Below are 9,083 nucleotides of genomic sequence, written 5' to 3'. Positions count from 1 at the left end.
CCTTGGTAATTGTTGCATTCTTGAATGCAACAAGATTTTGTATCTGTATAAAAACATCTCTGATATGAAACAATTCACTTCATGATGCTTCTTAGACAATAAAAACATGTTATGGTATAAAGTTGTGCAGTATGGTGAAGACCTGAAAAAAAATAGACCATCACATATGTGGCCTACTATTATTCAACAAGGCTACCAAGACCACTCTCCTGGGACACAATAGTCTCTCCAATAAATAGTGGTGGGAGAACCCAATAGCCATATGCAAAACAAAGAAAGGGGACCCTTCTCTCCCACCTTATGCTAATTTTAACTCAAAATTGGTCACAGACCTAAATATAAGAACCAGAACCATAGATCTCCCAGAATAAAATGCAGGAAACATCTTCAGAACTTGTGGTAGACAACAGTTTCTTAGACTTTACATTCTAAGTGAAAGCAATGAAAGTAGAAATAAATAAGATCTCCTCAAAATTGAATACTTTTGTGTTCAAAGAACTTTGTTGAGAAAGTGAAAAGGCAAATGGAGGAGCTAAGATGGCAGCATAGAGAGTTGTGGAATTTAGTTACTCCCCCAGAACAACTAATAAACAACCAGGAAGAACTAGGAAATAATCTGGAACAACTGCTGGGGGAAAACCATGACTGAACACACATCATACACCAACCTGGATTAGGTGGAAAGGCTGAGATCATAGCATAAAGTCTGTAAGCAAAAACTGCAGGCCTGTGCCAGGAGCCACCATCCCCCTTGGCAGGCTGAGCTGCAGGAACTCACTAAGGGAGAAAGCAGCATTCTCTGAGTGAGTGAATGCAGCTCAGTCCAGCTCCAACTGGGGTTTTAATTAACAAATGTGGAATGCTGAATAAAAGCTACAAACATAGACAAGCAGTAAAGTACCCTGAGGTCACTCCCAGTGGAGAGGAGGTAGGGCTGGTGGAGAGGAAAAAAAATAATTTAAAAAGAAAAAAAGAATACAGAGACTTTTAGGGACTGACCTTAGAGAGCTGGAAAACACCTGTGCTCTGAGAGGGGGAGACCAGAAGATGAGGTGCTCTATCTGATCAATGGGCAAAGTTAGAGGGGCATAGACTGGCTTTGAAGGGGGGCTTTATTTCCTTTATTCTCTCTCTCAACCTTAGTGGATCAGTGGAGCCTCAGCCATTTTCAGTTCACAGTGCTGTGACCCTGACAGGGGTGGAGTTGACAGAGTCAGAGAGACAAAGAAACTATTGAAATGCAGAAGACAGCTCATTAGGGGGTGTGTCTTCCCTAAGAGGAAGGAGGTGGGACCTAGCTCAAGGGCCTGCCTTCACCTCAGAATTCAGACCCCAGAGTCTGGGGGAAAACAGTCAAAACAGAAATGATCTAATTTAAGAATTAAAGGGGACACACCTCTTTACACCATTCAGGACCAACAGGCTGACAGACACTACCTGCTGGGGCGGTTAGGAAAATCACAGCAACTAGTGACATCACAGGAAATTCTGTCAAGCTCTAAGACACACACTCAGGGAGACTGGAAACTGAATATAACCCCATTCTGAGATCTGAACCCATTCTGCTCTGGGAAAATCAGATTGGGGTAACTGGAGAAGCAAGATGCCTAGACAACAAAGGACTATAAAATACACTGGGAAGGGTGGAGATATGGCCCAGTCAAAGGAACAAACATACACCTCAATCAAGATGAGATATTTTCACTTTAATGAAACAGTCAATATGAAATGAAACAGAAATATGCTAAATCAAATCAAAAACCAAATCAATGAATTCAGGGAGGATGTGGCAAAAGACATGAAGGATATGAAGAAAACACTGGGCAAGCATAAGGTAGAAATCAAAAGTTTGAAAAAACTACTGGCAGAATCTATGGAAATGACACAACAAAAGAGATGAAAAACACAATGGAGATATATAGCAACAGAGTTCAAGAGGCAGAAGAAAACAATCAGGAACTGGAGAAAAAGACACCTGAAATACTACACACAAAATAACACATAGGAAAAAGAATGGAAAGATATGAGCAACATATCAGGGAATTGAATGAAAACATGAAGTATATGAATGTACATGTCATGGGTGACCCAGAAGGAGAAGAGAAGGAAAATGGGCAGAAGCAATAATAAAGGAAATAATCAATGAAAATTCCCCATCTGTTATGAAAGACATAAAATTACAGATCCAAGAAATGCAGCACACCCCAAACACAACTGATCTGAATAGACCTACTCCAAGACATTTAATAATCAGCTTATCAGACATCAAAGACAAAGAGAGAATCCTGAAAGCAGCAAGAGAAAAGTGATCCAGAACATACAAAGGAAGCTTGATAAGACAATGTGTGGATTTTTCAGTAGAAGCCATGGAAGCAAGAAGGAAGTGGTGTGATATATTTAAGATACTGAGAGAAACAAACTGCCAACCAAGAATCCTATATACAACAAAACTGTCCTTCAAAATATGAGGGAGAGTTTAACATATTCTCTGGCAAGCAGACAATGAGAGTTTGTGAACAAGATACTTGCTTTACAGGAAATACTAAAGGGAGCACTACAGACAGATAGGAAAGACAAGTGAGAGGTTTAGCACACAATTTTGGGTGATGATAGCACAACAATATAAGTACACTGAACAAAGATGACTGTGAGTATGGTTGAAAGAGGAAACCTAGGAGCATGGGGTACCAGAAAGAAAGAGGAAAGTTATATACCGAGGCTGTATAACTTAGTGAAACCTAGAGTTCTCAAGAATTGTGGTAAAATGTACAAATATGTTTTTACATGAGGGAGAACAAATGAATATTTACCTTGCAAGGTGTTAAAAATGGAGTGGTATTGGGGAAAGATACAGTCAATGCAAACTAGAGACTATAGTTAACAGAAACAATATATAATGCTTCTTTAATGTAACAAAGGCAATAGACCAAAGCTAAATGCCTATAAGAGGGGTATATAAGGGAGGGGTATGGGACTCTTGGCATTGGTGTTGCTGTCTGACTCTTTTATTGTACTTTAGTTTAATTCTATATTTCCTTTTGTTGCTTTTTAGCTGTCATTTTCTTTCTTCGTTTGCCTCTCTACATTCTTTGACTCTTCCTCCTCCTTTGTGGAAGAAATGGAGATGTCCTTATATAGATAGTGGTGATGGTGCATGCATAAATATGTGATTATACAGGGAACCATTGATTTTTTACTAAGGATGGAACGCATGGTGGGTGAACAAAATTATCTTAAAAAAAACAAAACCTAAAACAAAAAACAGGATGATGAAGAACCCTTGAGGGCACTATATTGAGTGAAATAAGTCAGACACAAAAGGACAAATATTGTATGGTCTCACTGATATGAACTAATTATAATATGTAAACTCATAGACATGAAATACAAGTTATCAGGATATAGAACAAGGCTAAAGAATGGGGAGCACTTGCATATTATGAACAGAATGTTTAACTAGGTTGAACTTAAATGTTTGGAAATGGACAGAGTGATGGTAGCACATTATTGTGAGAATAACTAATGGTACAGAATGATGAGTGAATGTGGTGGAAAGGGGAAACTCAGAGTCATGTATGTCACCAGAAGGAAAGTTGGAGGTTAAAACATGGGAATGTAAAAGCAGTGAATCTTGTGGTGGACAGTGTCCATGATTAACTGTCCAAATGTTAGAAATCTCTATCATGAACTGGAACAAATGTATGACACTATAACTAGAAGTTAATAATAGAGGGGTGTGCCAGTTTGCATGTATATATGTACCCCAAAATGTCATGTTCTTTGATGCAATTTCGTAAGGTCAAATGTATTATTGTTGAATAGATTGGAATTCTTTGAGTGTTTCCATGGAGATGTGATTCAATCAACTGTGAATGAAATATTTGATTGGATAATTTCCATGGAGGTGTTACCCCACCCATTCAGGGTGGGTGTTAATTGGATCACTGGAGTCATATAAAGCAATTCACAGACAGAAGGGCCTCAGAGCAGCTAAGAGTGACATTTTGGAGAGGAGCTGTAGCTGAAACAGACATTTTGAAGACAGCCATTGAAAGTAATTTTTCTAGTCCAGAATTTGCCTGATAGAAACTAAGAGAACACCACCAGATGCCTAGAGAAAGCCATTTTGAAACCAGAACTCCAAAGCAGATGCCAGCCATGTGCCAGCTAACAGAGGTTTTCCAGATGCCATTGGCCATCATTCAGTGAAGGTACCTGACAGTTGATGCCTTATCTTGGACACTTTCTGGCCTAAGGAGTGTAGCTCTGTAACCAAGTAAACCCCCTTTATAAAAGCCAATCTATTTCTGATATTTAGAAAAATGGCAGCATTAGCAAACCAGAACAAGGGGTATACAGGGGAAAATATACCTATTGCAAACTATGTACTGCAGTTAGTAGTATTTTAACATTCTTTCATGAACAGTAACAAATGTACTGCACCAATAAATCAATAATGGAGAGGGGTTGGGGTATGGGAGGATTTGAGTTTTCTTTTTTGTTTTTCTTTCCTTTCTGGAATAATGGGTGCACAGCTGTATTATGGTACCATGGACAATTGATTGTGCACATTGGATGATTGTGAGGGTATGTGAACAATCTCAATAAAATTGAATTAAAAAACAAAAAAACAAAGTGAAAAGGCAACCTCCTCCCTGGGAGAAAATATTTAGAAACCACATATCTGATAAGGCTTTAATATTCAGACTATATAAAGAAATCCAACAAATCAATTGTATAAATACAAACAACCCAATTTAAAAATGGGAAAAAGACTTGTATAAATATTTTGCCAACAAGGAAATACAAATGGCTAAAAAGAGCATGAATAGATGCTCAACATTACTAGCTATTAGCAAAATGCAAATCAAAACCACAATGAGGGTTGGGGCAAGATGGCAGCAGAGAGAGGTGTGGAATTTAGTCAGTCCTCTGAAGCAACTAGTAAATAGCCAGGAACAACTAGTAAACAGTCTGAAACAACTGTTGGGGGACATCCATGACTATCCATACATCATACACCAGCCTGGAATTGGTGGAATGGCTGAGATTGCAGCATAAAAGCTGTGAGTAAAGACTGTGGAACCATTGCCCCTCCCCCCACAGCAGACTGAACTGCAAAACTTCCCTGTGGGAGAAAGAAGCAGTCCCTGCTGGGAGCAAGTGTATATAGCTCAATCAATTACCAACTGGGGTTTAATTAACAAATGTGGGCTGCTGAATATAAGCTACAACCACAGACAAAGCCCTAATAAGCAGCAAATACCTTGAGGTTGCTCCCAGTGGAGAGGAGGTGGAGCTGATGGGAAAAAATATAGAGAGGCTTTTGGAGTCAACTGAGCTTAGAATACTGGAAAATGGCTGTGTCCCAAGAAAAGGAGTACAGAGGACCGGGTACTATCTGTGGCTGACAGGTGAAACTGGGGGGATGGGGACTGGCTCTAAAAAGGGGCTTTATCTCTTCCTCCTTTTTTTCTCTCTCAACCTGAGTGTCTCAGTGGAGAAAGCCTCAGGCATTTTCAGTTCTCCTTTGCTGACCTAGGCAGGGGTGGAGTTAACAGAGTCAGAGAGACAAAGGAATAATTTGAATGCAGAAGATAACTCTCTAGGGGGTGTATCTTCCCTAAGAGGAGGGGGGAAGGGCTCAGCTCTAGTGACTGTCCTCCCTTCAAAACTCAGACCCCAGGACCTGGGGGAAAACAAACAATCAGACCAGAAACAACTTAAACTTGGCTTCTGACACCCTGGGTTTCTGGCCTCAACTGGTTCCACTGGGAATTAAAGAGACCACACCTCTTTACAACAGTGGTGAGCAAAGGGCTGAGAGGTGCCACTTGCTGGGCATGTTAGGAAAAGCACAGCATCTAGAGGCATCATGGGAAAGTCTGTCAATCTCCTAGGACACACCCACAGGGAAAACTGATAGCCCTGTCCTGAGACCTGAGCCTGTTCTGGTCTGGGAAAATCTGATTGGGGTAATCAAGGAAACCAGATACCTAGACAACAGAAAACTACAAATCACAATAGGAAAAATGAAGGTATGCCCAAATAAAAAGAAAAAAACTTACACTTCAACTGAGATACAGGAACTGAAACAATTGAAGATCTTCAAATAAATATTCTAAATCAATTCATAAAACAACTCAACATGTTGAGGGAAGATAGGTCAATGAAGGATATAAAGAAAACACTGGGCAAACATAAGGAAGAACTTGAAAGTCTTAAGAAATAACTGGCAGAACACTTGGAAATGAAAGGCACAACACAAGAGATGAAAAACACAATGGAGACATACAGCAGCAGATTTCAAGAGGCAGAAGAAAACATTCAGGAACTGGAGAACAAGACACCTAAAATCCTACACACAAAAGAATAGATAGAGAAAAGAATGGAAAAATATGAGAAACATCTCAGCTAAATGAATGACAATATGAAGCACATGAATGTACATGTCATGGGTGACCCAGAAGGAGAAGAGAAGGGGAAGGGGGTAGAAGCAATAATGGAGGAAACAATCACTGAAAATTTCCCATCTCTTATGAAAGAAATAAAATTAAAGATCCAAGTAGTGCAGTATACCCCAAACAGAATTCATCTGAATAGACCTATGCTAAGATAATTAATAATCAGATTATCAAATGTCAAAGACAAAGAGAGAATCCTGAAAGCAGAAAGAGAAAATGACCCATCACATATAAGGGAAGCTTGATAAGACTATGTGCAGATTTCTCAGTAGAAACCATGGAGGCAAGAAGGCAGTGATGTGATATATTTAATATACTGAAAGAGAAAAGCCACCAACCAAGAATTTTATATCCACAAAACTGTTCTTCAAATATGAGGGAGAGTTTAAAATATTCTCTGACAAACAGACAATGAGAGAGTTTGTGAACAAGATACATGCCCTACAGGAAATACTAAAGGGAGTGCTACAGACAAATAGGAAAAGACAGGAGTGAGAGGTTTGGAGCACAACTGCATGATTTTAGCACAGCAATGTATGTACAGTGAACAAAGATGATTGTGAGTATGTTGAAAGAACAAAGGTTAGGGGCATGTCGGACACCAGAGGAAAGAGGGAAGATAAAGACTGGGACTTTATAACTTAGTGAAACTTAGAGTGGTCAATGATTGTGATAAAACGTACAAATATGCTTTTGCACAAGGGAGAAAAAATGAATATCAACCTTGCATGGTGTTAAAAATGGGGGGGTATTTGGGAAAAAATACAATCAATGCAAACTAGAGTCTATAGTTAGCAGAAAGATTGTATTATGCTCCCTTTAATGTAACAAAGGCAATAGACCAAAGCTAAATGTCTATAAGAGGGTGATATAAGGGAGGAGTATGGGATTCTTCACATTGGTGATATTGTCTGACATTTTTATTGTACTTTATTTTAATTTTATCTTTTCTTTTGTTGCTTTTTAGCTGTCATTTTTTCTTTTTCTTTTTCTTTTGTCTTTCTACTTTTTTGACTCTTCCTCTTTCTTTCCGGAAGAAATGAAAATATCCTTATATAGATAGTGGTGGTGATGGTGAATGCATAACTGTGTGATTATACAGGGAACCACTGATTGTTTACTTAGAATGGAATGTATGCTGCATGAAAAGACCATCTTAAAAAATGCGTTAGTGGATGAACCTTGAGGACATTATGCTGAGTGAAATAAGTCAGACACAAAGGGACAAATATTGTATGATCTCACTGATATGAACTAATTATAATATGTAAACTCATAGATATGAAATATAGGTTACCAGGATATAGAATGAGGCTAAAGAATGGGGAGCAGTTGCTTAATATGTGCAGAATGTTTAATTAGGTTGAACTTAAGCATTTGGAAATGGACAGAGGCAATCATAGCACATTACTGTGAGAATAACTAACAGTGCTGAATGGCATATGGATGTGGTGGAAAGGGGAAGTTTAGAGTCATGTATGTCACCAGAAGGAAAGTTGGAGGTTAAAACATGGGAATATATAATACAGTAAATCTTGTGGTGGACAATGTCCATGATTAACTGTACAAATATTAGAAATTTCTTTCATGAACTAGACCAAATATATGACACTATAACTAGAAGTTAATAATAGAGGGGTATATGGGGAAATGTACTGATTGCAAACTATGTACTACAGTTAGTAATATTTTATTATTCTTTCATCAACATAACAAATGTACTATACCAATACTATGAATCAATAATGAAGGGAAGGGTTATGGTTGTGGGAAGATTTGAGTTTTCTTTATTTTTATTTCTTTCCTGGAGTAATGAAAATGTTTGAAAATTCAAAAAAAATTAATTGTGATGATGAATGCACAACTATATAATGTTACCATGAATAACTGAATGTACACTTTGGATGATTGTATGGTATTCACATAATCTCAATAAAATTGAATTTAAAAAAAAACACAAGACATCACTTCACATCTACCAGAATGGCCACAATTTAAAAAACAGAAAAAGCTACAAGTGTTGGAGAGGATGCGGAGAAATAGGAACACTCATTCATTGCTCATGGAAATATAGAATGGTAATTTCAGTAGGGAAGACAGTTTGGCCATTCCTCAGGAGGCTAAATATGGAATTATCATATGATCTGGCAATCCTGCTACTAGGTATATATCCAGAAGAACTGGAAGCAGGGACTCAAACAGACATTTGCACTCAGATGTTCATAGCGGCAGTATTCACAATTGTTTAAAGATGGTTGCAACCCAAGTGTCCATCAATGAATGACTAGATAAACAAAATGTGTTATGTACATATGATTGAACATGATTCAGCTATAAGAAGAAATGAAGTCTTGATGCATGTGACAACATGGATGAACCTTGAGGACATTAGGCTGAGTGAAATGAACAAGATACATAAGCACAAATACAGTATGATCTCACTAACATGAACTAATTATGATAAGCAAACTCATAGAGACAGAATCTAGAATATAGATTATCAGGGGACAGAATGGGAGTATTTAATGGGGAGCTGATGGTTAATTTGTGCAGAATTTCTATTTAGGTTTATTGTAAATTTTTCAAAATGCATAGTGGTGATGGTAGCACACTGTTGTG

The sequence above is a fragment of the Choloepus didactylus genome, chromosome X (genome assembly GCF_015220235.1).
Source record: "Choloepus didactylus isolate mChoDid1 chromosome X, mChoDid1.pri, whole genome shotgun sequence".
Lineage (NCBI taxonomy): Eukaryota > Metazoa > Chordata > Mammalia > Pilosa > Megalonychidae > Choloepus > Choloepus didactylus.
This window is presented reverse-complemented; position numbering follows the sequence as displayed.